The 21,178-nt window shown below is 41.6% G+C and overlaps 1 protein-coding gene across 2 annotated transcripts in view; it reads right to left on the bottom strand.

Moving 5' to 3' along the window:
- Positions 1 to 21,178, bottom strand: part of DIP-lambda (Dpr-interacting protein lambda) — a 1,126,682-nt gene that overhangs the window by 797,957 nt on the left and 307,547 nt on the right. The gene's annotated exons all lie outside the window — the stretch shown is intronic.

Below are 21,178 nucleotides of genomic sequence, written 5' to 3'. Positions count from 1 at the left end.
TGCCAATTTCCACCACGTCCAGTCCAAAGACACAAATCGAGTGGCAGAACTTCCAAAAATAAAATCCTTCAACACACGGCTTGTTCCGATACCCAAAGGCTGTGATCTGTGTTCGAATAAGAACCACCCCGTGCGTATATGTCCACGCTTTCTACAAATGACGGTAGACGATCGCCTAGCCTATATTCAAAGGAAGCAGTTGTGCTCCAATTGTTTTGCAAGTAGCCATCAATTCCGGGACTGCACAAGCGCTCACAACATTCTCACTTGCCAAGATCGGCATCACACATTGCTGCATCGAAACAGCGGCCCTACTACTCCGCCGATTCCATCCGACCCTCCAAGGCCAGTATCCACCTCAGTTCCACACATCATTTCAAATGTTTACGTCAAAAGGGCGTTTAATTTCAGGAGGCAGTGTCGAGCGGCAGTTTTATCCAGATGTCTACATCTCGCGCGTTCGCACTGCCGTCCGCTCTCCCTCTCCATCTCTCCCCTAAGTCTCCGCTCTGCTCTGGAGCGCTTAAGTTAAGTTAGGCTTAAGTAGTGCTCTTTTCCAAGTGATCCAATAAACATCTACGCACGTCGAGTACTCCCGTGTTTTTCATCTATTTTCAGCGACCAAGCCACCCCGCCCCAACAATGATGAAAACAAACGGACTCAAGGCACTTCCCTGAGAAAGGCCAGAAGTTGCGACATACGAGTTTGAGAAAACACCATTGCACTCTACTCTGTAAATCTGGTCATCTAAATAAGATTTAAGCCAATTTAGTATTGATGAACGAAATCCCAAATTATGCAGTTTTGCTTATAAAGCATTATGGGAGACTATGTCAAATGCTTTGGCGAAGTCGGTGTAGACTTAATCATCTTGATGACGACTGATAAACGAGTGGATGCAAAAAAGATTGAACGTAGCTAAGTTAGTGGTAGTCGACCGTCCAGGCATAAAACCATAGGTTAGGACTGATGATCCGGCCAGAAAGAAAAGTAAGCTGCTTAGCTAAAATTTATTCAAACATTTTTAAGACATTACATAGCTTTGCAATTGGCTTATAATTTGAAACAATATTTTTGTAACCAGACTTGAATATAGGAGAAACTGTGGCAAGTTTCCATCTATGCGTTAATACGCCAATAGAAAGAGACTTGTTAAAGATGATTTAAAGGGGCTCACACAGCGAGCTCGGCTTAAAGTTAGATGCAAAGTACTTAGCAAATAGATTAGCGACCCCAATATCCGAGGAAGCTGAAAGACTTTCGAAAGACAAATGGAAAGGAAAGTAAGAGGTTGTTTGTTTGGAATGGAAAAGGGCCACTTAGGATTGGTAATTAATTTACGCTCTTTATCAGCAATATATTGGCTGTATATGAATTTATTAAGGAACTCAAACTCACGCTTATGTTGCTTGTAACGATTAAAGTCAGCAGCATCACCGCTTTCTATGTAGCGCTTGTAGAATTTATTTCTGAGATTTATATATTTCTTTAGTCCTTGTGTGTACCATGGTAGTCTAGAAGATGTTTGAACACTTGTTTTAGCATATCTGCCTACAAAAGTAGAGAGAAAAGATACAAAAACTTCATAGCTAGTATTCACATCAGCATGCTAGAGGATTTTCGCCCATCTAATATTAGATATATCATTAAAAAAATATAAGTTAGAGGCAAGCAAAAATTTTTTGGTGAAAAAATATAACAAGTAATTGATTGCCAATATAAATTAAGGCTTGAATCAGGATGTACAAAAATTAGATCTATTTAGAAGCCTATTTAAGGTATTTAATACATGGTAAATCTGGACTAATCCCATACTAAGAAGTCGCCGAAAACACATACACTGGCCATTTTCCAACTCCTGGTATAGGTGGGCAATGTTGTCCAATTGCGCTTTATATAAATCAATACTGCCGCTTGGGGGTATGTATGAACTGTCAGGAAAATTGCCACCGTAGGACAATACACAGAATTGATCGAGCAGAGAGTCCTCGTTCTGGAGACGATATTAAAACGCCGGCACCTTTGGATTATCGTGTTTTAAAGGAATCTCGATCTTTACGGAATACATGGTAAAGGTTCGAATCGAAGTATTCATTATTAAAGAAATTCATGTTGAGCCAGGTTTCAACAAAAATGGTGACGTCGTGAACACAATGAGACGTCATAATCATAATTACTAAAATTATTTGTAAGAACCTTCAGTAAAGTAGTAGTACGGATACAAATAGGCTGGTGACCGTCGCTTCAAATATTTGGTGGACAGCCATTATTAGTAGTATTAGTATAAGGGAGAACGCTATAGTCGAGTACCTCGACTATCAGATACCCGCAATATATGGTTATGAGGGCGGTAGACAGATTTAGGCGTTATGGGCGTTAGAGTGGGCATGGCAAACTTTTTTTTTATCAATCGATAGGTATTAACAAGACTAATACATTTCAGTTAGCATTTTTTATCTAGCATACAAATTGTGGGCACCACAGATTTGGGCGGTTTGTGGGCGTTGAAGTGGGCGTGTCATCTTCGCGTTAAAAACTTGCACTGCGCACAAGGCTACGGAATATAAAACTGAAATCCCAATTCTCTATCTTTAATAGTTTCCGAGGTATCCGAGATACGATTATTTGAAGTTTGTGGGCGGCTTGTGGGCGTTACAGTGAGCGTGGCAAACTTTTTTTTGGGTCAATCGATAGGTATTGATGACGACAATACATTTCAGTTAAAATCAAAATCAGCATCAAAATTGTAGGAACCGCAGTTTTGCGCGGTTTGTGGGCGTGGCACATTGCTGAAACAAACTTGCAATGCGTAAAAAACGCAGGAATCTGCATGCCAAATCTCAATAGCCTAGCTCTTCTAGTTTCCGAGATCTCAGCCTTCATCCGGACGGACGGACAGACGGACATGGCTAGATCGACTCGGCTAGTGATCCTGATCAAGAATATATATACTTTATGGGATCCTAAACGCTTCCTTCTGCCTGTTACATACTTTCCGACAAATCTAGTATACCCTTTTACTTTTCGAGTAACGGGTATAATTACCCAAAGGCAGAGGCTCGTAGCATTCTGTAATTATTATAGAAACCTTTCAGTTCTGCAGTAGGGACGCGGTGACATGGCTCAAGGCATGTGCCTAAAACGCTGTGCCGCTGTTGACATCAACAGAGAAGTCGGCGCAGCGTAGAAGACTGCCTACGAAAACGCCCGTGCAACAAAGAGAATCAGCTATTCGGAGGTTCCCTCTCTTTCTTTGTCTTGTAATCTGCCTGCATTCGGCACTCTCAGAGACAAATTTCGGCCGGTCCGTTATTTATGTTGCGTCTCTCCGTTATTTTCGGCTAGCAACTAACATTTCGGCGGAAAAATTTTCGTGCAGCGACACGCCCTTATATTTTAGGAGCTTTATTGTATATAAAAAAATTAAATTTTTATTGTTTTATAAAAGTAAATTGTTACGTAATGTAATGTTACGTTTACGTATTATACATTATTATTACTGGACCCCGGCCCCGCTCTCTCGCTCTCCCGCTCTCTCGCTCTCCCGCTCTGTTCCCAGCTCCCCTCCGTGAAGTCTCCGCTGCGCTTTGGAGCGCGGAACTGAGCTTAGACTTAAGTAGTTCAATTTTGGCATTCATATTGAATAAACCACGATCGCTCCCCCGTCCATTTTACAAAATTAGCTTTTGGGTAATTACTTTTCGGTCAAGGGGCACTTCGCGTATCGAGTGGTTTTCTCCCCTACAGCTTACACGCTTTCGGCCGCACCAGCAGCAAACCGCCGAGGCCCAGCGTACAATTACAAATTATTATACCCGTTACTCGTACAGTAAAAGGGTATACAGGATTCGTCGGAAAGTATGTAACAGGCAGAAGGAAGCGTTTCCGACCCCATAAAGTATATATATTCTTGATCAGGATCACTAGCCGAGTCGATCTAGCCATGTCCTTCTGTCCGTCTGTCTGTCCGGATGAACGCTGAGATCTATGAGAGCTAGGTTATTGAGATTTGGCGTACAGATTCCTGAGCTTCTTACGCAGCGCAAGTTTGTTTCAGTAGACTGCCACGCCCACTCTAACGCCCACAAACCGCCCAAAACTGTAACTCCTACAGTTTTGATGCTAGATAGAAAATTTTAACTGAAATGTATTGTTCTCATCAATACCTATCGAGTGACCTAAAAAAAAGTTTGCCACGCCCACTTAAGCGCCCACAAACCGCGAAAACCTGTGACGCCCACAATTTGCATGCTAGATAAAAAATTTTAACTGAAATGTATTGGTGTCGTCAATACCTATCGATTGTTAAAAAAAAATTGCCACGCCCACTCTAACGCCCATAACGCTTAAATCTGTCTACCGCCGGTAGGTGGCGCATTTTAGTCTCGCTTTGCTGCTTGTTTTTTTGTTTTCCTTCCTTCCTTCTTCCTTGTTTTTTTTGTTAAGTTATTAAAAATTAGTCCGTTGAAATTGATTTAAATATTTATAACATCTTAGTATTAACATTTTTAAAAAATTCATATTGTATTTTTTACTCAAGAAGTAAAAATTATTTAGGCGGATATGTTTTGCTTTAGAAAAGGTAGGGCACGCGGCAACAGCGAAGAGAAAACAAAAAAATCAAGTAAAGAGGTGAGAAGAAAACTTTGTGAATTCTGTTTGAGCGATTAAAAGGGAAGAATCCATTTTAATTGTGCGCAGCAGAGCTACTTTAATCGTTTCTTTAAGTTAATATTATAATGTGGTAAGTGCTTCATTAAGTTTAAGATGTTGTACATTGATCTTAGTTTAAAATATCAAAATTTTGAAGGTATACAACGGGTTCCGTTAGCCGAAAGTGGATGATGAAATGTTTTGTGCCAATATAAATCCTGCACGGGGTGAAACACAGCTCTAAAAGGAAAATATACAAATAAGCAAATGAAACGCATTTTTTAAACATGTACCCAACATTTTTTCAGGAGCGTTGGCCAAGGATTAGGAGGACAAAGATTTAAGGAAGGCGATGGCCAATGTATAAAGCCAATAACGTAACATAAAACTAGGCCTACTAACAATAATTGTCCTTCAACAGAAATCCTATTAACACTATTTATTTAAAATGAATTTAAAAGTAAATAAAAATTTATGTATTTTAAATTCTATAAGTGAAAACTCATGGGGAAAATTCAAATTTTTACAAGTGATTTCACTTGGGACGTGTCACTTGCAAGTGATTTCATAAGTGAAAGCTCATTGGAAATATTCTGAATTTCACCGGCACGTGACATGTCATACGACAAATGAGTATAAGGAACAAGTGAAATCCCTTGGGACCTCAAAAAAAGCGGACATCCTATACAATTGTCTATATGGAGTGTCACTTGTTCTTCACTTGTGCAAATGGACATGTCCCACAGGATTCACAGGGTGATTGAAAAGTGAAACTTTTTTTTTGGAACTGAAGGGAGACTTATACTAAATTTCGCAGATTACTTTACACACAAATACGCGTTTCGAATGGATCTTTTTTGGTGGCGCCAGAGGGGGCATATTCGCGTAAAAAATTGCGCTGCGTACAAAGCTATGGAATCTAAACTTTAAGTCCCTATTCTCCATCTTTGATAGTTTCCGAGATATCTGCGTTCAAACTTACGTTTTTTTCAAGTTTGTGGGCGGTTTGTGGGAGTTAAAACGGACGTGGAAAACTTTTTTTGGGTCCATCGAAAGGTATTGAAGTTAACAACAGAGGGCTGGCAGCCCCTAGGAGAGGGCTGACCGGCCGACTTCACCTTCCCCCCGCCGCGATGCCGACTCAGCACGGCAACATGCGCCGGCCGGGCACCGACCTACCTGCCCCCGCACCCCGTACCGATTCAGCACAGCGACATCCGCCGGCCTGGCACGGGAACGCTGACCGCTCACCTTGCAAGTGGAGCACGGTGAGAACTGCAAGGTCGGCAAAACTTCAGCCGGCCGCTGACGCTGACTCCGACGTCGACGCCGGGACGGTCACTCACAGAGCTCTGGCGGGTATCGGAGCAGCGAATGGAAGACAGAACTAATTGGACCGGCAAGCAGACTTAACTGGATAGCTTAACATTATTAAATAAAGACAATTATAACGTTAAACGAAAGGTCTGAGTAATTACTGGGAGGAACCGGCTCGAAATCACCCGAGGGAGAACACTTCAAGACGACTCCAATCTACTGGAATGGCTAGGTATAAGTCGATCCTTCCCAGGGATATGCGTGGCCCCTTGGGAAGGACTTAACTGGCGCCCGAACAGGGACCTCTCCATTAAGCCATGAGGATTCCTAGGATAAAAAGTGGGAGGTGAAAATTGTGTGTGTCGTGTGAAAAAATATATGACAAGAAAATGTGTTCCCAGTCGATTTCGAGAAAAACGAACGAGAAAAAATAATTAATTAAAGTAACCGACCCGCTGCGGTGATCTGTTTCACGAGCGCAAAAGCTTATAGTGAAACAAAAAGAAGCGGCCAAACCGCCGCGGTGGTTGTGTGTTGCAAATATAAAGAAATATACATTTTGATAACCGCTGCGGTAGCTTGTTTACGGGCGGCCACCCTCTATAATAAAGAATATATAACGTGGAAAGTGGTGTGGGTACTTCACTAGATACGCTCAGTGTTACCAGCACAAGAAGAGCCGCCTAGTGGATTGTGTGGCAACCGTACCTTAGTAGGTGATAAGCCAAAAAGGAACAATACGGCCCACCATGCCTAACACCGAATAAAAAAGGGAATCGGAACAACGTAAAAAAAACATATATACAACAAATATGTAAAAAAATATATTCAACAAATATGTAAAAAAATATATACAACAAATATGTAAAAAAATATATACAACAAATATGTAAAAAAATATATACAATATATACAACGACGAAAAAAAGTATAAAAAACTTCCCGCTTAAAATAAAAAAATTGTTCCTGTACTAAAATAATTTTTTTTTATCCTAAATAGAATCTGCACTTTGTAAGTGACCGACTCAACACACGAAGAACGTAACTGGACCACAAAATATAATCACACGATTCACGGGTAAGTGAGGCTTTTTCAGCGAATTTATTAAATATAAGTTTATCCAATCAAAATCTTAACCGTCACCCCGTTGTCACTTAAAAACCCCAAAACTTTGAATCGATTTTTTAATATGGAGGAAATTAAGGCAGCTCTTACTAAATTTGAGACAACCTTGGCTTTGTTGCTTGGCCAGATGGTCGACGTTAGAGAGGATGTGAAAAAGGTTAGTGACAAGGTAGTGAGCCTAAAGGAGGCTCGAGAAAAGGTTATCGAAGTTGCTCCCCAATCAAAGCCCTTGACTCCCGTCCGTACGGAGTACGAGTTAAAAGAGATAGCTAGATTGCCAGATTGTGTAAAAGAATTGCATGTGTTTAGGGCGAAGCTGGTGGCTACGACCCTTGGGTGGGTAGAGCGAAGACCATTCTGAAGGATTACGAAATAATCAAGGAAAGACCTCTCTATCGCTCTGTAGTCGTTAGCATTAGGGGTAATGCCGAGACGACCCTTTTGTCATACAACGTGGCAGAAGACGACTGGCCCGAGACGAAACGCGTGCTAATGCTCCATTACGCCGATAAGCGGGATCTGCGCCTGATGGGTCAAATGATTCAGGGGACGAAGACTATGGAAGCATTTTACTCAGGAATAAATGCTCATTTTGCCCTGATAATACGCTGCCATAAAAACGGTAACCAGAACCCGGAAATTCTTGTTTAGAGTTACAGAATCTGACCTCAATGAATCATGTCACATACCCTAGTAAGTTTTCATCCCCTCAGCCTTACCGCCAAAAGAACTCTTGGCCCCAACCTAACTACTCTTCTTTTAATAATCAACACCAGTATCAGGACGGAGGCAGGAATTATCAGCCCCCGCACAGATATTGAAGTCCCCGAGCAATAAAAATAGAGCCTCACCAGTCCGGCCACTCCTATCGCTCAAACCAGGGTAACGATAATCCGAGCGTTAAGCGAAGCCCCAGCACCTCATTTAACCTTAACCCTTTCCAGAAATCCCAAAGATTGTATCAATTAAATGCTGCCCCATCCTCGGGTGAGGCCGCTTTGACCCAGCATGAAGAAAAATCTGTCAGTGAGGCTTACTACGATGAAGCCTTACCAGACAATAAGGCTGGCCACCAACCTCACACGGAGGCTGGTAGTACCGGGGCAGTAAATTTGATGGCGCGAATAAGAACTTCCAGAATAAATTATCAGGGACTTAACAATTTTAAAGAGCAGACGCAGGAAGACATAAGGGGGTTAACCCTACATAAACAAAAAATGTCAACCGATAGGCTCAATAAACACAGAAATAGGCCGACACAATACAATCAGGGGGACACTGTTTATGTCTCCAACAAGCAGATCAAGAGCAAAAATAAAAATCGATTCGAACCGGAGGAGGTAGAAGGTAATGGTAGGGTAACGGTCAAAACTAAATCAGGAAAAATCTTCCCTAAATCTCATATAAAAAGTTAAAGACCACTTCGCTGAAAATGTATCACAAATCCCTATAAGAACAAATATAGGAAGAACATAAAAAAAATACAATAATCAAAAATAAATAACAAAATTAGTAAAATATTAAAATAACAGACAAACAAAAATATATAAAAGCAAAAAATCCTATACTAAGATTGAAAACAAAAAAACATATAACTAAAAATAATTAATTAAGTAATAACAAATAACAAAAATATAAAATACACTAAGATTAAATACTAAATAAACAAAATTGGGTAACGTCTCTCTCCCAAGTATGGCGATTATTCAAGTTGCAACTGCTCTCCACATCTTTAAATATGGTACGCCGGTCGTCCCACTTCAACTATGTAATTGACCTAAAACAAATACAAAATATAACTGACAAGACCACCGAAGAAACATCAGTGGTCACCGACACCAGAGTCGCTTCGCTGATATGCCACTATCTGGAAAAGCTACCAATGGCATTACAAAAATGACGTCGGTACACCGCGCGCCTCGGTCCATAGACTGGCTGGGGTCGGCATGGAAATGGGTTGCCGGGTCACCCGACGCATCAGATTGGAATAGCATCTTCCAGTCTCAAAGCAACGTAATCCAAAATAGTAACCAACAGATAAAAATTAATACGAGGCTGTTTGACGCTACGCACGACTCACTACAGAAGCTCGACGTTATGATGGCAAGGGTGAACTCCATTGACGGAGAGGTCCATTTGGCCACAATTTTAATGCACAAGGCAATGATACTGCTGATGAAATCACACGAGCCTGTCAACTGGCAAAGGAAACTAGACGAGGCGAGCTGTATCCCCAGGCTCCTAAAAGGAGGACAAGCTCTCTGCGATCACCTGAGAAACGACCAAGAGATAGTAGAGTTGGTTGACGACGGCACTCTGTTCCTGACGAACTTCAACGGAACTCAGGGAAACGCCATCTACTGGGATCGTTTATAATTCAATACGATAACGAGACCGTCCACATCGGGAACATGTCTTACAGCAGCTACTCGACAACGCATGTGATGACCATGCCGGCCGTACTGAGCAAAGTAACCGCCACTGGATACCAGCTCTCGCAAAAATATGTTCATGTTAAGAAAGCTGTCGACAGTATCTAACAATTTTCTATTCTCAATCCTAACAGAAGCAGTGATGACCCTCGTTGACGCCTTGTTACTATACATCGTATTGAGAAAAATAACCTCCACCAAGGGCATTCCAACGCATCGAGGCATCGTCGAAATGGAGGCGCACACCACCGGTGCGGCCCCCGTGAGTTGCTGATCTGCGGGACGCAGATTTTCGGAGGGGGAAGAGTTAACAACAGAGGGCTGACAGGCCGTCTAAATAATAGGAGAGGACCGGCCGACTTCACCTTCCCCCCGCCGCGATGCCGACTCAGCACGGCAACATGCGCCGGCCGGGCACCGACCTACCTGCCCCCCGCACCCCGTACCGATTCAGCACAGCGACATCCGCCGGCCTGGCACGGGAACGCTGACCGCTCACCTTGCAAGTGGAGCACGGTGAGAACTGCAAGGTCGGCAAAACTTCAGCCGGCCGCTGACGCTGACTCCGACGTCGACGCCGGGACGGTCACTCACAGAGCTCTGGCGGGTGTCGGAGCAGCGAATGGAAGACAGAACTAATTGGACCGGCAAGCAGACTTAACTGGATAGCTTAACATTATTAAATAAAGACAATTATAACGTTAAACGAAAGGTCTGAGTAATTACTGGGAGGAACCGGCTCGAAATCACCCGAGGGAGAACACTTCAAGACGACACCAATCTATTGGAATGGTTAGGTATAAGTCGGTCCTTCCCAGGGACATGCGTAGCCCCTTGGGAAGGACTTAACTTTGAGAACAATATATTTCAGTTCAAATTGTTGTTCTAGCATTAAAACTGTAGGAGCCACGGACTTGGGAGGTTTGTGGGGGTTGTACCCTGACGAAACAAACTTGCTCTGTCCAGGAATCTGGACAGCTGTTATAATTTCCGAGATCGCAGCGTTCATACGGACAGACGGATATGGCTAGATCGTCTCGGCTAGTGATCCTGACTATACGTTTACGGGAAACATTTTATAGTAAAAAAGGAAGAAAGCTATAGTCGAGTACCTCGACTATCAGATACCCGTTACTCAGCTAAAGCTGAGTTAAAGCTAAAGCGAGATTGTAATGCGCCACCTAACCGCGATCTCAATATATGGTTATGTGGGAGGCATACAGATTTAAGCGTTATGGGCGTTAGAATGGGCGTGGCAATTTTTTATAAGTCAATCGATTGGTATTGACGAGACTAATACATAACAGTTAAAATTTTCTTTCTAGCATGCAAATTGTGTGCTCCACAGTGTTGTAGCTTTTATAGTTTCCGAGATCACAGCGTTCATACGGACAGACGGACATGGCTAGATCGACTCCGTTAATGATCCTGATCAAGAATATATATAATTTATCGGGTCGGAAACGCTTCCTTCTACCTGTTACATACTTTCCAACGAGTCTAGTATACCCTTTTACTCTTCGAGTAACGGGTATAATTACCCAGTGCAAGAGATTCGTAGCATTCTGTAATTATTATAGAAGACTTATACAAAATAACGCAGATTTATCTACACACATAACAAAACATTGCAAGAATGGATCGGTTTTGCGGGCGTCAGAGGAGGCATATTCGCGTAACAAACTTGCGCTTTGTCCAAAGCTTCGGATCTAAATTTAAAATTCCTATACTCTATCTTTGATTTGTTCCGAGATATCCGCGTTAATACTTACGATTTTTTGAAGTTTGTGGGCGGTTTCTGGGCGTTAAAACGGACGTGGCAAACTTTTTTGGGTCCATCGAAAGGTATTGATGAGAACAATAAATTTCAGTTAAAACTGTTATTATAGCGTTAAAACTGTAGGAGACACAGTTTTGGGAGGATTGTGGGCATGGCAACCTGATGAAACGAACTTGCGGTGCGCAGGAATTTGTGGAATCTGAATGTCTAATCCCAGTATCCCAGCTTTTATAGTTTCCGAAATCGCAGCGTTCTTACGGCCAGACGGACAGGGCTAGATAGACTCGGCTAGTGATCCTGACCATACGTTTACGGGAAACATTTTATAGTAAAATATAAATTTATTCATTCATAATTAAGATTTTTTGAAGTTTGTGGGCGGTTTGTGCGATTATTAAAGTGGGCGTAGCAAACTATAAATTTCAGTTGGATTTTCTATTCTAGCATTAAAACTGTAGGAGCCACTGTAGTGGGTCGATAGTTAATTGGTGTTGATTAATTACACTGTTACGCCTGTGCCGTTTGACTTTTGATTTCTGAATGTTTTATTCAAAGTATTCTTAAAGCCAAGACCGCGTAGCTGCGCTGCCGGTTACGCCTGCAGCGGAGCGTCTTCATACATATATTGTCTTATCAGCATAATCAGAGAGAGTCTTACGTGCATACTTGCATATATATGTATATGCTACAAATGGTCAGCGTGTGGCCGCTGACTTAGCATAGCTCATAAGTGGGCGATCATATTACACGCTCACTTGAAAAGGTTTTGTTCGTACTGCAACAATGTGTTGCTGATATATTTATGCTTAACCGATGTTACTTTATTGGTACAGTGTACCCTCAATATATGCGCATACTACGTCCCCCTCCTTTAGAAAAATAACGTAACCATGTGGAGTGATTTTTTTTTTTTTGATTTATTATATTTGTAATGTATTTAGGGTATTTTAAAATATTTTTTTTTTATTTAAATATGTATATATATATTTTTAAATATTTTGGCATTCTTTGTATAATTATACTCGTGGAGTAAAATGGTATACTAGATTCGTCGGAAAGCATATAACAGGCAGAAGGAAGCGTTTCCGACCCCATAAAGTATATATATTCTTGATCAGGGTCACTAGCCGAGTCGATCTAGCTATGTCCGTCTGTCCGTCTTTCCGGCATTCCGTCCGTCCGGATGAACGCTGAGATCTCGGAAACTGTAAGAGCTAGGCTATTGAGATTTGGCATGCAGATTTCTGAGTTTTTTACGCATCGCAAGTTTGTTTCAGCAATGTGTCACGCTCACTTTAACGCTCACAAGCCGACCACAAACTTCAAAAAATCGTATATATGAACGCGGATATCTTGGAAACTAAAAAAGATAGAGAATTGGGACTTCAGATTTAGATTGCGTAGTCTTGTACGCAGTGCATGTTTGTTACGCGAATAACGCCCACAAACCGCCCAAATCTGTGGTGCCCACAATGAAATTTATAAGTCTCGTCAATACCTATCGATTGACCCCAAAAAAAGTTTGCCACGCCCAATCTAACGCCCATAACACCTAAATCTGTCTACCGCCCACATAAGCTTATATTGAGATCGCGGGTAGGTGGCGCATTTAAGTCTGGCTTTGCTGCTTGTATATCTCCATTTCCCATTGGTCTCTTTAGCCCTTTAGCTCTTTACTCAGCTAAAGCTCTGATAGTCGAGGTTCTCGACTATAGCGTTCTCCCTTTCTTATTTTTAAATATAACCCGAAGTAAATATACAAATTTTAGTATGCAGATAGTTCATAGATTTCATTAGTGTTGTCTTAAATAAAATTTAATTCTTGGCAAGCATTTGTAAGTTGTTTTATTTTATCAAAACGTCTGTCAAAATACGGGGGATTTTGAAACCGTCAAAAGAACCGTCGAAACAAAGTTATATGACGACTTTAATTTTGAATTATTTGGCTTTTATAATTGGACTTATCTAAAGTATTTATGCTGACTGCGTTTCTTAATACATGACGATAGTTCGGAGCAGATCGCCAGCGCCTAGTCATGAGCGCATAGGTGTACGACGGCACCTGCAGCGCTTTTTGCTAATCTTTGTCGCCTTCGTTCTTATACCACTAAAGCTGCCGCTTATCTATTCAGCAACTACTTTGTAAGCCTGCAAATGTCTATATGAAGTTCTTGGAGCCGAGCTTTCACGCAGTCCGTCTGCCGCTCTGATAATAATATAACCTATATGATAATATAACCTATTCGTGTCTTATTAATTATAAATATAAGGGTGGCATATTTGATGTCTTCCCCACAAACATTTGGTAACCCCGACGTGATATAGTTTTATCGGAGTCTGCAGACCGAGTTGCGATTGTTTAATATAGTTTAAACAAACGCTTTGTTTTGCTGTCGTTATCGTGCATTCGGTTAAAAACACACAAACATACATACATATGTGCATATAAAAGTGCACAGCCAGCCGTTTGATTTTTTGTACATTTTGCGCTATGATTAATTTTTTCTCGTGATTGAAAAAAGTCTGATAAGGAAAACTCGGTTCGGGGTCAAAACTAGTCCACAAGTGACGTTGACTACTACCGAGTCAAAGCCCAATATATTTTGCGGCAAATGAGCTCGAGGATATGTTATTTGAACGCTGATGTGGTTAATCAGTTTGAGTGGCGCGAATGGAATGGATCAATTCCTTAAACCAGGCATTTGATTCTGCGCAGACATCGTTGGAAAGACTGGATTTTGCAGAGATCTCGAGCGACCATCGGATTGAATTTGCCGAGGTTTTCATGGATGTGAAGGCGAAACTAAGCCTAGACTTGGCTGCTCATCGCAAGTCACAATTGCCGGCTTCAAGAGCTGCAAATTCAACATCTATTGACATCACTAATAATGTGGATCTTTCTTTTCGATCTAGGAAGCCTCGGTTGCCAAATTTGGAAACTGCTCGTTTTCATGGATCCTACTCTGAGTGGCCGGATTTTTTTTGCGAAATTTAACTACCGTCATCGGAAATGATGATGAGTTAAGCGACATTGAAAAATTACAATATTTGCGTTCGAGTTTGGGCGGCGTGGCTCTGGAAACCATACGCTCGCTATAAAAAGGCTATGAATTTGCTGGTTAATCGATTTGATAATAAAGTTTTACACTTTTAGGCACACGTTCAGGCAATATTCGGTTTAAAGGGTGTCGAGAAGGGATCTTCGAAGGGTCTTCGAGAGCTGAGTGATTGCAATAATTCGCATCTGCGAGCAAATCGAACCCTGGCCAACACGCAACAAATTTTGGTTGGACTTTTAATTCACATCGTCACTCGGAAAATTGATCAGAGAACGCGGGAAAAATAAGAAGAGGATTTGTCAATCACTGAGCTGTCTACCTGGGATGCTATGGAGTCGTTTTTGAAAAAGAGGTGCACGATGATGAAAACTTGGATCAAGCCTTGGTAACTCAAACACCAGGCCAGCAGGTCGGAAAAAACTTGCACAAATACAACCAAAACACACTTATTGCTTCTGCTACTAACTCAAATCATCTGATATGTTTATTTTGCGATGAACGGGATCATTATTTGTCAAAGTGTTCTCGATTTTTAAATTTGAGTCCGAATCTTCGATATAGAGAAGCAAAGAAGTTGCACCTTTGCCTCAACTGTTTGCGCAAGGGGCATAGTTTGCAGCAATGCAAGTCGACTCACTGCAAATATTGTCGCAATAAGCACCATTCATTATTACACATGAACCATGACCCATCCGCAACATCCACCTCATTTTCATCTCTATCATGCGATCCATCCTCGAGCTCTCTGCCATTACCATCTACTTCATCAGCATTAGTATCATGTTCGCATACATCATCGCATCGTGATCATCATTTACTAAGCCCTCCACCCAAAATCTTAAATATTTTGCCGATCGACTACGTGTTGCTTCCAACTGCTATTATCTATGTTAGAAATAGAATTGGAACATTTATGCCATGCCGAGAAATTGTAGATTCGTCCTCCCAGCTAAACTTCAAAACCTCTCGCTTAGCTAGCCAACTAAACTTAAATCATAGAAGATTGCAAACCTCGATTTCTGGGATAGGAGAATCTTCCATGATCTCTGATAAGACTGTCGATATTCTTGTGCAATCACGGGATGCAAGCTATCGTGCGGCATTCACAGCGGTTGTGACTAACAGTATTACTGATTATCAGATCCATTTCAATATAAATGCAACATCTTGGAGGATACCGCAAAACATTTCGCTCGCTGATCCTCATTTTAATCAATCACAACGAATTGACCTTTTACTTGGCACTGGGTTGTTTTTTTAAATAATTTCCATGGGACAAATTCATTTGGATAGGGCTTTGCCAACTCTTCAGACCACCAAACTTGGTTGGATAGTCTCTGGAGGGTTATCATCGAACACGCCAACTCATAAATCGGTTTTACAAGCCAGCATCAAGGAACCAGCTGATCATTCGGATGACACACTTGCCGCCATAGTATAGCGATTTTGGGAAATTGAGGACTTAACTTCGTCTAAACCATCTTGGAAGTCTTGCGATGTGAGCAACTTTTCACTGAAAATTGCACTAGACTTGGAAATGGCCAATACTCTGTTCGTCTCTTGTCCACTTCCGGATTCGAATCTTTAGGTGATTCTTATTGCTTGGCTCGTCGTCGGTTCAAGAGTTTGGAAGCTAAACTAGTAGAAACCCAGCCCTGAAAGCTCAGTATTCAGCATTTTTGAGGAAGTATATCGATCTAGGTCACATGTCTCTTGTAACTAAGGAACCGTCAGAAACACAATTCTTTTTGCCCCACCATTGCGTACATAAGCAGGAGAGCACGAGTACTGAGCTTCGTGTCTTTTTTGATGCATCTGCTAAAACAACTTCCGGTAGCTCTCTGAACGACTTACTTCTGGCAGGACCAACAATTCAACAAAAAATCTTCAATATACTGCCCTTTGTGGAGATATCTGCAAGATGTACCGTTGCGTGAGTGTTTTGTACCCGGATGATTTTTTGCAATGCATCGTTTGGAGAGAGAGCTCCACGGAAGAGTTGAGTGTTTTTAAATTGAACACGGTGACTTATGGATCCAAGCCAGCTGCCTTCTTGGCTATAAGGGCCATGCATCAACCATTTCCTATGGAGAAAAAATTGTTTGTAGAGATTTCTATGTGGATGATTTAATATCTGGTGGGGACTCAGTTGAGGAGGTGAGAGAAATTCGTCGTCAGGTGATGGAACTACTGTCGCGAGGCCACTTTCCAATCCGCAAATGGTGTTCAAATGAGTCAGCAGCCCTGGAAGGAGAGTCTGAATGCGACAAGGAGCAGTTAATCAAATTTCACGATGGATCGGATGTCGCCAAAGCATTGGGACTAGTCTGGGATCCATCTTCTGATCAACTCCTATTTAATTTTTCTCAACTGCCAACCAATCAACGACCCACTAGGCGGGTTGAATTGTCAACGATTGCCAAATTCTATGATCCACTCGGTTTAATAACCCCAATTATCACAAAATCTAAGATTATTCTGCAATCTCTATGGTGTGCGAACGTGGATTGGGATGACGCAGTGCCAGAGCCCATTCTTTCGTCATGGGGGGAGTTGACCTTACAGTTATCGGTCGTACAGAACTTAAACTTTCCACGATTCGTACTGCAACCAAGGGCTTCCGTTGAGTTGCATGGATTCTGCGATGCTAGCATGTCAGCTTATGGAGCGTGTTAATACTTGCGATCGGAGACCAATGGAGAATCGAAAGTTCATCTGCTCTGTGCCAAGTCAAGGGTAGTTCCATTGAAGGCCTTAACAATTCCAAGATTATAACTTTCAGTAGCGCTTTTATTGGCTGAACTTATCGTAAACGCCAAGGAAGCCATAGATTTTGATTGCACCTTTCATTGCTTGTCGGACTCGTCTATTGTGTTGGCGTGGATTCGGCAACCTCCGAGGGAGTTTAACGTTTTTGTATCAAACAGAATGTCGAAAATTCAAGAGATGACGAAAGACATGACTTGGCATCACGTTCCTACAAACTTGAATACGGCAGACGTCGTATCGCGAGGATGTACCCCAAGAGAATTGTTGGAACATTCCCTTTGGGCTAACGGGCCTCCATTCCTTCTGCAAAGCACGTCGAATTGGCCGTCCCTGCTAGACTCAGTAAAGGATTTTGCAGTGCGCCGTTCTGTGTCTCTAATTTGGCCCGTTTGCATAGACAGTTCATCAAACTGCAAATTCCTCAACTGTTTTGATAAGTTGCACCGCGTTTGCATACATATATCGGTTCATTTGAAAATGCAGAGCCAAATCTGCGTCGTTAAATGGTCGTCTTCCGGTGGTGGAGATCAACTCTGAAACTGTACTTCTTTTGAGGAGCATCCATCAGGTTAACTTGGCGAAGGAGTATGGATCTCTTAGCCAGGGCAAGCCGTTTCCACAGAAAAGCAAGCTTGTTTCGCTTAGGCCTATACTCGGCTCCGATTGGTTACTTCGCGTGGGTGGAAGGCTTCAGAACGCAAACTTGGACTACGATACGAGGCATCCGATACTGTTGCCCAACGATCATCCAGTCACCAAGGCGATCATCGTTTATTATCATGAGAAATAATTGCATGGAGGATCGAAGGCGCTGCTCGCCGCATTACGGCAAAGGTACTGGCCGATTGGAGTGGATTATTGTGGGCCATTCTATCATAAGGCAGTGGCCAGAAATAAGGCACCCCACAAGTGCTATATCGCCGTCTTTGTCTGCTTTTCCACGAAGGCTGCTCATTTGCAAGTGGTCCAGGATCTTACGACGGATTCTTTCATCGCAGCGCTGAGGAGATTCATCAGCCTTATAGGCAGTCCGCGTACCATTTGGAGCGACAATACCACAAACTTTGTCGGTGCAAAGATCGTGCTTGCCGAGCTGAAAGAGCTCTTTTTGAGCGAGCAGCACACAGCATCGATATCTTCCGTCTGTTTAGCTGATGGGATCGATTGGAAGTTCATCCCCGCACTTCGGTGGTTTATGGGAGGCTGCTGTGAAGTCAGCTAATTTTCACTTCTACAAAGTCGTCGGTGCATCCATCTTAGCCATCGATGAATTAAGAACTCTTGCATATGAGATTTCTGCCATCCTTAGCTGCCTGACATTACTCCTCTTCGCAAAGGCCGCCATAGCGGGTGACCCAGATGCAACAACATTTCTGGAAAAGGTGGAGCAGCTAGTATTTGTCCCTACTTCAAGAGAGGAGCAAGTGGCGCGTCGAAACGTCTAACATCAATGTTGGAAGCATAGTTTTGCTGAAGGAGGACAACGTTCCACCCTTGATATGGCAGCTTGGGTGCATCCAGGAAGTCATACCCGGCGGGAACGGAGTCATCAGAGTAGCTATGGTCCGTACAGCAACGGGTCTGATCAAGAAAGCCGTCGCCAAACTAGCCGTTCTGCCCATCGATTCCGAGATAGTTGGAACCTTACCTCTTCCAACGGGGGGCACCTGCTGCGCTCTTTGCTTATCTTTGTCGCCTTCGTTCTTATACCTCTAAAGCTGCCGCTTATCTATTCAGCAACTACTTTGTAAGCCTGCAAATGTCTATATGAAGTTCTTGGAGCCGAGCTTTTATACAGTCCGTCTGCCGCTCCGAATAAACGCTATACATTTAATATAACGTAGTCGTGCCTTATTAATTATAAATATAAGGGTGGCATGTTTGTTGTCTTCCCCACAAACAACGATATTACTAAAAAACAAAGTAAAGTGGCCACATAAAGAACGCAACAAAAACCTTACAATTCTAATTTTTTTTTTTTCTAATCTTTAGTTAGTAATTCCCAACTGGTTCTATCGTCTTGTACGCATTGACTCCCAAGCAAGATTCTGAAAACTTAAGACCAAACTTATAACACACTCTGTAAAGCCTTCAACATACTTCCACGCTAGCTGAACGTCAAGTTCAAGCCACGGCTCTATTATGTGTAGCAGTTATAGTAATGTATCTATGAATTTAATTTATAGTTTTATTAATTTGATACATATTCATTGTCAAATAAAATCACCTCTTTACTGGATAAAATCAGGTGACGATCGCACTTCAACGTAAACAAGTACTGATATTAGCTTAGGAGACGAAAAATGGACGGCAGTCTACGTGGTCACGAAGAGCAAAAAATACACTATCTAAAATTTGTTTATTCGGCACGCTACAAGAAAAAATATCAGTGGGGGTAGATGCTTACATTTTTTGTTGAAGCGGTCCGAATAAGTAAATTTGTGATAGTGTTTATATATAGAAATTAAAAGTCATTTTTCGTTACCAATGTTCACATAATTCATTATATCACTAACCATGTTTTAAGGGTTGTGAAATTTGGTGAAATTTTCACCATTAATTTGTTTAATCCGTTAACGAAATGTTCCTTTATCATAAAAATATTCTACAAAAATTTTTATGACCATCCGGCACTTTGGCATCTCTTTTAAGTCAGCTGTTCGAGCTAAGTTGTGTGCTCCTTAAATTTTCATCGAAGCCGAAACTTTTAGGTAACATTATGGAAAATGTTTGTCAAGGTATGAAAAATATTGTTTAGCTGGTTTGCATAAGAAATGTTTTTGCCTTATTGAACCATGATTTATGTAGCAGTTAGCCTATGAATAAGTGTGTTCGGTGGAGTAGAACTAGAAGATTACGCGCGATTGCGAAAAGTGCAGTTGTGGTAATTAGTGTTGTTGTATATATAACAAGCAATAGCATAATAGTACGACCTCGCATGTGGAAATTTCGCAAATGGAAAGCATATATATCCTATTCCTTAACAAGAAAAAACTATACAGTCTATGGGCTCGACTATTAGATATCCGTTTTTCTGCTAAAGAGAGTGCGAGAGGGATGAGGATTCTATTGCTTGTTGCTATTATTAAAAAAACAGCTTATTTGGTGCATGTGGTATTAAATCTCGATTGAATTTGCACAATATTGATTATTATATGGTTATAACTTTTTGATGACTGGTCCGATTTCAAAAATTTTTGACATGTAGATAGGTATTAATAATAAGAACAAACTTTTGTCTAAGCTTGTACAAAATATTAAATAATGTGGGCGCTAGACGCGCTTTAGCGTTATAGTCGATTGTTGGTGTTGGATTGGACGTGGCACCCAGATGAAAAAAACTTGCACTGTGCAGAAGCCTAAGAATCTGCATGCAAAATCCCAATAGCCTAGCTCTTATAGTTTTCGACATCTCAGCGTTCATACGGACAGATGGACAGACGGACATGGTTAGATCAACTCGGTTAGTGATCCTGATCAATATGTATATACGTTTTAGGGTCGGAAACGCTTTCTTCTACGTGTTCCATACCTTTCGACGAATGAAGTACACCCTTTATACGCCGTGGGCGGTGACTGTTTTTTGTTTGTTTCGATAAACAAACAATAAGTTTTATTTTTTATTTTTGTGCGTTTTATGAAACTCAATTAATTTTCACCCATGGTGAAATTAGCAAATAGTGTAATTAAAACAAGGAAGAACGCTATAGTCGAGTACCTCGACTATCAGATACCCGTTACTCAGCTAAAGAGACCAATGGGAAATGGAGATATCCAAGCAGCAAAGCGAGATTTAAATGCGCCACCTACGCGCTATCTCAATATGCGGTTATGTGAGCGGTAGACAGATTTAAGCGTTATGGGCGTTAGAGTGGACGTGGCAATCTCTTTTTCGGGTCAATCAGTAAGTATTGACGAGACTAATACATTTTCGTTAAAATTTCTTTCTAGCATGAAAATTGTGGGCGCCACAGGATTAGGAGGTTTGTGGGCGTTAGAGTGGCAAACTGTTTTAGGTCAATCGATAGGTATTGACGAGAC

The sequence above is a fragment of the Drosophila suzukii genome (assembly GCF_043229965.1).
Source record: "Drosophila suzukii chromosome 2 unlocalized genomic scaffold, CBGP_Dsuzu_IsoJpt1.0 scf_2c, whole genome shotgun sequence".
NCBI lineage: Eukaryota > Metazoa > Arthropoda > Insecta > Diptera > Drosophilidae > Drosophila > Drosophila suzukii.
Note: the sequence above shows the minus strand (reverse complement) of the source record. Positions and strands in the feature narration are given on the sequence as shown.